This window comes from Pogoniulus pusillus, chromosome 1 (assembly GCF_015220805.1).
Source record: "Pogoniulus pusillus isolate bPogPus1 chromosome 1, bPogPus1.pri, whole genome shotgun sequence".
In the NCBI taxonomy this organism is placed as follows: Eukaryota; Metazoa; Chordata; class Aves; order Piciformes; family Lybiidae; genus Pogoniulus; species Pogoniulus pusillus.
Genome location: NC_087264.1, coordinates 33,478,037 through 33,486,304, shown reverse-complemented (window position 1 = coordinate 33,486,304; position 8,268 = coordinate 33,478,037).

Genomic DNA, 8,268 nt, shown 5'->3' with positions numbered 1-8,268 from the left:
TATAGGCTTGTTTAAAGTGAGTTTCCTGGTAAATGTGATTTATAATTGCACAGTGCTAGGAATTGTGGCTGACTTTCTCTTTCCTTAGCTGAAGAAACTGCGATAAAGGCATCTCTTAATCTTAGATGCATTAGGAGAAATTACCATCTATGGGCTGTGCAGATAGATGCTATGAAAAGATAAAGACTTAATTCCATATGTTGAACCAAGGTTTTCTGTAAAGCAGGAGAGATCACAATATAGCAGGACTACAACTGAATGCAGAATTAAGCCACTTACATTCAGGATATTTTTATTCCTGGCTTGATTTTTTTGTGGCTAGTGTGCTGGTATGTCTGGAATGAAACACCCTCCATGGTTATTCTGAGCTAGATTCTTTCAATGGCTTTATGAAACCACTGCTTTTTAACTTCTTTCTCCTTCTTCACTAAATCTTCCCTCATGCATGCCCAGTGAAATCAGGAGAGCCTTGTCAGAGTTATACAGAGCCTCTGAGAACCGTGTTTTGACATTTTAAAACCTCATTTACAAACTATTATGTCTTTCTCAAGTTTCTTAGCAGTATTTCCAGGGAGCCCTGAACGTACACAAGGGGCTTTTGCCGGCTGAAGAACAAGAAGAAAAGGGAACTTTCTTCCCTGGCTCACCAGTCCCTGCTGAGAAATCTGTCTGTTCAACAGGGCTGATCAATTAGCCACTACAGACTGAACCACTTCCTCTTTTAAAAAGGACACATTCCTTAATTCTGCAAATCCACTAGGCAAGTATACTCGAGAATCTCAACAGAGAAAAGTATATGAGACACAAGAAGACCATTTTGAATCACATTCTTCCACCCCAGTAAGTGCCTGACTCTTTTCTTCTACTATTAAAAGTGAGAAGAGGACAGTGGAAAGTGGCTGGTGGCTTGTGCTGAACATTTGGCCACAACAACCCCAAGCAGTGCTACAGTCTGGGGTCAGAGTGGCTGGAGAGCAGCGAGGAAGAAAGGGACCTGCGGGTACTGGTAGACAGCAGCTGAAGGTGAGCCAGCAGTGTGCCCAGGTAGCCAGGAGAGCCAATGGCATCCTGGCCTGAATTGGGAATGGTGTGGCCAGTAGGACGAGGGAGGTTATTCTTCCCCTGTACTCAGCACTGGTCAGGCCACACCTTGAGTGCTGTGTCCAGTTCTGGGCCAATCAATTCAAGAAAGATATTGAGATACTGGAACGTGGCTAGAGGAAGGGAGATTTAGATAAGAATTAGGAAGAAATTCTTCACCCTGAGGGTGGGGAGACGCTGGAACAGGTTGCCCAGGGAGGTGGTGGAAGCCCCATCCCTGGAAGTTTTTAAGGCCAGGCTGGATGTGGCTCTGAGCAACCTGCCCATGATCCTTGAGGTCCCTTCCAACCCAGACAATTCTGCGATTCTCTGTCAACTTTTTGCAGTGAGCAGTAGGTTTGCACAGAAAAAAAACCACAGATGCCCTCATAAATTGGCAGGCTCCTCTGACTGGAGCTCAGTGAGTTTGTGTGGTGAGAATGGAACCATTTACATCCTGGATTTCTGTAAATAAATATATGGAATTTACAAGTCTAATACTTTGAGAAGGAAACTGAAGAACGTGATACTGTTTGATGGGAAGAGTGGAAAGGAAGACTTTGTGGAAAGATTTTGAAGGAAAAGCTAAAAATATAGGCATCAAGTTTAAGTAGGTTAAAATTCCATGTGGATTTATGAAGACTATATTTTGACAGGATAAAATAAAAAGTCTACCTGGTAGACAAAAGAAATGCACTAGACCTCCATCTTCATTAAAATATAGCAAATCATGGGATCACAGTATCAGAGGATGTTAGGGCTTGGAAGGGACCTCTGCAGATTTTCCAGTCCAACCCTCCTGCCACAGTGCAGGTTGCACAGGAACACATCCAGACATGGCTGGAAAGTCTCCAGAGAAGGAGATTCCACAATCTCTCTCAGCAGCCTGTTCCAGGACTCTGGCACCCTTACAATAAAGAAGGTCTTCCTCATGTTGAGGTGGAACTTCCTGTGCTGTAGTTTCTATCCATTGCCCTCTTGTCCTATCCCAGGGTACAAGTGAGCAGAGGCTGTCCCTGTCCCTTCCTGACCCACAGTCCTTAGATGTTTATAGACATTGATCAGATCTCCACTCAGTCTCCTCTCCAGACTCTCAGCCCCAGGGTTCTCAGCCTTTCCTTACCAGGCAGTGCTCCAGATCCTTAATCATCTTTGCAGTCCTCTGCTGGACTCTCTTCAGTAGATCTCTGTCCCTCCTGAACTGAGGGTCCCAAAACTGAATGCAATATTCTAGGAAAGGTCTCCCTGGGGAAGAGCAGACAGGGAGAAGAACCTCCCTTGACCATTGCAAGGTACTTGTCCAATTGAAGAAGACACAAAGATTATCAAGGAAATGGAAAGCCTGGCTTATGGAAACAGCCTTTAAGGCGTGGCAGTATGATTGGTGTCTGCGAATATAGCAGGGTGCAGAAGCTATTGAGGGGAAAAAGCATTTAAAAATACAATGCATTTAAAGAACAAGCATTGATGCTGAAATCAATTTGGAGTACGAAGCAGAATAAGGTTTTCAGCTGTCAGAACAGTGAAATTCTGAGACCACCTTCTGATAAGGGAATATGGGAGAGGAGTAGCTGACTTAAAACTTCATTACATTTCTGAAGGCAGCTGAGTTACAGTCTCTGCAGTAGCAAAGGGTTCTCTGTTCAGAGACTTAGGAGATTTCTAGCTTTACTCTCTGAATGAAAAGGGGAAAATTGGAAATTGGAATCAGGCTTTTAAATGCCTCTTAATCTTTAATCATAATTGAAATTATTCCTTTGCACACAAATACCTTATCAGCTTTGCTAGATGCTTCTAATTAGAATTCTTCATGATTCTGCCCATCCATTATCTCCCAAACCCATTCAGTGTAAGTATCTGAAAGGGTACCTACCTTAAGCTGAAACCTCTCCTCTGGTACCAACAGTTGTATGAACAAGAACACAGAACTTGAGCTGCTGGAAGTTGTGATGAATGCAGGACATTGGTTCCATGATCATCCAGTCACTGGTGGTATCCCTCAGGGATTAGTGTTGGGCCCAGTCCTGTTTAATATCTTCACTGATGATCTGGATGAGGTGATTGAGTCCACCATCAGTAAGTCTGCAGACAACACCAAAGTTGGGAGCAAGTTAGAGGGCAGGAGGCCTCTGCAGAGGCACCTGGACAGGCTGGGGCACAGTCCAAAGCCAGGAGTTTTAACAAGTCCAAGTGCAAGGTTCTGCACTTTGGCCACAACAACCCCATCAGCAATACAGGCTGGGGACAGAGTGGCTGGAGAGCAGCCAGGCAGACAGGGACCTGGGGGTATTGGTTGACAGCAGCTGAACATGAGCCGGCAGTGTGCCCAGGTGGCCAAGAAGGTCAATGGCATCCTGGCCTGTATCAGCAATAGTGTGGCCAGCAGGACCAAGGAAGTCATTCTGCCCCTGTACTCAGCACTCTTAGGCCACACCTTGAGTACTGTGTCAAGGTCTGGGCCCCTCAGTTTAAGAAAGATGAATAAATTGAATGTGTCCAGAGAAGGGCAACAAGGCTGGTGGGGGGGCTGCAGCACAGCCCTATGAGGAGCAGCTGAGGGAGCTGGGGTTGTTCAGCCTGGAGAAAAGAAAGCTCAGGGGAGACCTTATGATCTCTTTGGGTCCATTCCAAAACCTGACATCCTGTGATCCTGTGAAGATCTTTTCCAAGCTGGCTAAATCTATGATTCTGTGATAGCTGCTGGTCACCAGGGCTGCTCTGTCCATATTCTTGGTGGTGAAAAATCTCAGCACAGGGACCTTTATTCCAGATTCTAGAAATAAATTGTCAGTTAGTCTCACCACTGAGCATACTTTGCAACACATTAACATGACATATTCGTGTTGCTTGGCCTTTACCTTTAGCTGCGTTGCTTCTCACTCTGGAAAGACATCAAATTTTGAACAAAGTTAATCATCAGATCATTGCTAAAGTTAATCATCAGATCATTGCTAAAGTTAATCATCAGATCATTGCTAAGACCGTTGTGAGGGCGTGAGTAAAATCCAGACGTTACAGACAGCATATTTCCTGACCTGTTGATGGCATCATGGACGGGGACGAGGAAGCTGCCAGTACCAGCAGCTGGTGTTCATATGGAGGTACTAAGACATAGTTCTCAATGTGGCATTCCATTGATGCTGGGATTTGCAACAGATGGGTGCAGAATTTCAGCTGGAAGGAAATTTTTGGTGTCTTTACAATTGTGAGATTATGATGTATGAACGATACAGGATATTGGCCTTGCTTGACACACTATTAATTATCAATATCTTGTACCTAATACTTTTCCTTGCTCCCTGCCCTGAATAAGGCCCCGTTACAAGAGGCACTTCATTTGGAACACAATGGACTTCAAACAAAGAGGAGTCATTAGGATAGATTTGAATAATAAAAGAACCAACAAACCAAAATATTACTTTTCAGATCCCCTCATTGGTTCATTGTTTTTTCCTTCTTGGCATTAGCTTTTCCAAAGACCCTTCCAAATTTCAGTGCCCAGTGCTAATTTTAAGGGCTTCCTGCAATCTTAGTCCTCTATGGACATCTTCCATTTGAATCCTTGGAAGTCTTGCAATTTATGGTGCCTTCATTTTCTCATGGCATCTATTCACAGAATCACAGAAACATTCATGTTGGAAAAGCCCCTCAGGATCACCGAGTCCAACCAATATCCCTACTCTACAAGGTGCACTCTAAGCCATATCCCCAAGCACCACATCTGAATGAATTTTAAACACATCCAGGGCTCCACCACCTCCTTGGGCAGCCTGTTCTAACGCCTGACCACTCTTGCTGGGAAAAATGTTTCCTAATGTCCAGTCTAAACCTACCCAGTTGCAGCTTGAGGCCATTCCCTCTTGTTCTATCACTACTTGTGAGAAGAGACCAGCACCAACCTCTCCACAGTCTCTTTTCAGGCAGTTGTAGACAGTGATGAGGTCTCCACTCAGCCTCCTCTTGTTCAAACCAACCATCCCCAGCTCCTTCAGTTCCTCCTCATCAGATTTACTCTCTAGGCCCTTCCCCAGCTTGTTGCCCTCCTCTGCACTTGCTCCAGCACCTTCACATCCCTAGTGTATTGAGGTGCCCAAAACTGAACACAACACTCGAGGTGTGGCCTCACCAGAGCAGACTACAAGGGATTCAGCTATTCTTTTCTCCAGTTCCACTGCCCTCATCAATCTAGGCTTTCTTTTTCATCTACTTAGCTTCTTTCTTACTTCATAGACAAGAGGGAAAACAATTTCTTGACTGTGATGACAACAATCGATGTGTAATATCTCAACCATATTGAATTTCAGAAGTAAGCAAATAATGCATCCCCGTCCAAATAGTCCACAATATTGCTAAATATTTGATTTAAATAGATTCAAGCCTCATCCAGATAGTCCTCAATATTGCTAAATATTTGATTTAAATAGATTCAAGCCCCACCCAAATAGTCCTCAATATTTCTAAGCATTTGATTTAAACAGATTCAAGGCTATTCTTCCTTCTTTAGCAAAGCGTCTCTAAACCCAGCATCCCATGTGCTGCTAATTTCTGGTCCAAAAGAACTCATAATGCCTTCATGCAAATATCTTTCCAAAGCTGCTTGACCAAAAGGATTTGGCATGCAGGTTTGGGATTCACTTCACACATTCTGAAGCTACAGCACTCTGACATATTAGTTTGGTTGGGTTCTGAATGGTTCACCAGTCTTCATTTCCCAGCAACTTGATGTTTACAGCCTGTGCTCAATTGTTTTAAGGCATGACTAAAAAACTGTAAAACTGGTGTAGGAAATCACTAGCCCAGAAAAAAAAAACCTCCTCTGCTCTGTTGGATTCAATAAGCAGGATGTATAGGCACTTTCTTTGTCTGGCTTTTGCGTTTTTTTAACCTTTTGATTGTTTCAGAATTGTAGGGTTGGAAGAAGTATTTATTCAGAAATATCAATTCTCTGTATGCAAACTTTATAGCACAGAAAATCCATTTTTATTGTTGTTGTTGGTATGTGAAGATGTGGATCGCTACAATAATTACAGCCCTGCAAAGCAAACCTCAGAATTGTTCCTATTTCCAAAACCACTTGGAGAAGGAAAAAGAAGGGGAAAACACACAACTCTTAATCTGTATTCAGCATTTTGCAGCAGGGAAAGCAAAAAACTGAATAGAGTGCTGTAAATTGGGGCTTTGAGGACAAAAGGACATTGAAAGTCCATTTCCCAAGAATAGCATATGCAAAAAAAATACCTTTGTGAGTTCTTCAATCTGTACATCAAGTAAGAACATAAATGTAAACCTCTGAAATTACTTTTCCCCTTTGGATGTCAACAGCTTTCTCATTTAATTTGTTTTTTTGTAGTTAGGAGAGGTACAAGCTTTAAGAAAATCAGCAAATGTTTATGGCCACTTTAATTTAATTGCATTGACTGCATCCTGTTAAAGAGATGAATTGTATCCATCAAAGTTCTCTTTTTTAACATTCTGTCTTTAACACTACAGAAAATTTCAGCATAGAGTTTCCCTAATCATTTAGGTAGCTTTTAAAGTGTGACCAAATGATATATGCCAGGAGAATGAGAGAGGTGATTCTGTACTTCTGCTGTAGTAAGAACTCACCTGGAGTACAGCTCTGCAGCCCTAAGCACAGGAAAAAATAATATGTCTGAGATAGGAGTTCTTTCTACAAGAGTTGCCTTTCAGTTATACAAAATTACATAGAAAAATACTTTCTTTTCATGATAGGCTGAAACAAAAAAAATCAAGGCAATCTATTTGAGCACAAGAAGAAAATGTGATGGCTACTTTCACCCAGCTTGGCTAGGCAGGCATGCATGCAGCACTTGGAATTATAAGATCACAGGATCTTAGGGGTTGGAAGGGACCTCCATAGATTATCAAATCCAATCTCTCTGCCAGAGCAGGTCCATAGAAACTAGCACAGGTTGCACTGGAACACATCCAGACACGTCTGGAAAGTCTCCAGAAAAGGAGATTCCACAACCTCTCTGGACAGCCTGTTCTATGTCACCCTCACTGTAAAGTTCTTTGTCATGTTGAGGTGGAACTTCCTCTGCTGTAGTTTACATCCATTACTCCCTGTCCTATCTAACTGATAAGACTTTGTCCCCTCCCTCTTGAGCCCCAGCCCTCAGATATTTATAAACATTGATTAGATGCCCTCTAAGTCTTCACTTTGTCCAACCAAAAAGCCCCATGCCACTCATCCTCTTCTCAAGTCAAGATGTACCATTCTATAAACCTAGCTACAGTTGATGGAGATTTTCTAAGTCTTTTCTTCACCAGTCCAAACAGTCTCAGTTCTCTCAGCCTCTTCTCACAGGGCAGTGCTCCAGCCCCTTCATCACCTTTGCAGCCCTACCTTGGACTCTCTCCAGCAGATCCCTGTCCCTCTTGATCTGGGGAGCCCAAAACTGAACACAGTATTCCAGGTGAGGTCTCCCCATGGCTGAGGGCAGAGCAGAGGGGGGAGGAGAACCTCCCTCGATCTGCTGGTGGTGTCTAATATTCCACAGATGGCAATTACTTTCAGAGGCATGGATAGGGACTTAATTACAAGGCTGAGAGTTAGCAAGTGAAAATACTGGAGAAGCACATAAAAAAAATCTATATCTTGTGCAAGAGACTCTATAAAATATTTGGAAAGCAAAAAAAAAAAATAAATAATGAAAAAGCCTCTTCAGTTTTCCCCTTTGTGTCTTCACAAAAGGGTTACTGCAAAATAAAGATTCCTGATGCTTAAAATAATATTTTAGCTCACTGGAAGTACTACACAATGAAGCAAAATATATTTGACTACCCAATATTGATTTTACATGAAAGCACATCAGTTAGTGAAATGCAAAAACCAATAAAGCATCACCCCCGGCTGGGATAGATATCTTTAGACACAATTTATTTTTACATTTAAACCAATTATTGGGCTTGTTGCATTTAAAAATGGGCCCCATATATCCTTACAAGGACTTTTTTTGATTCAATCAAATCAGTTGCATTGATCTCCATATTCCATATTAAACACCAATCTTAAATTAAAGCTGACACATTTTGAAGGCCGCGGTACAAGTTTCTAAGCAGAAATAAATTCCAGAAGGTTTTCTTTGTGTAGTTTTATTCCCAAACATGAATGCAATTATTGATTATGTTTTAACACACCATTTATAAGCTGTTTCAATGCTT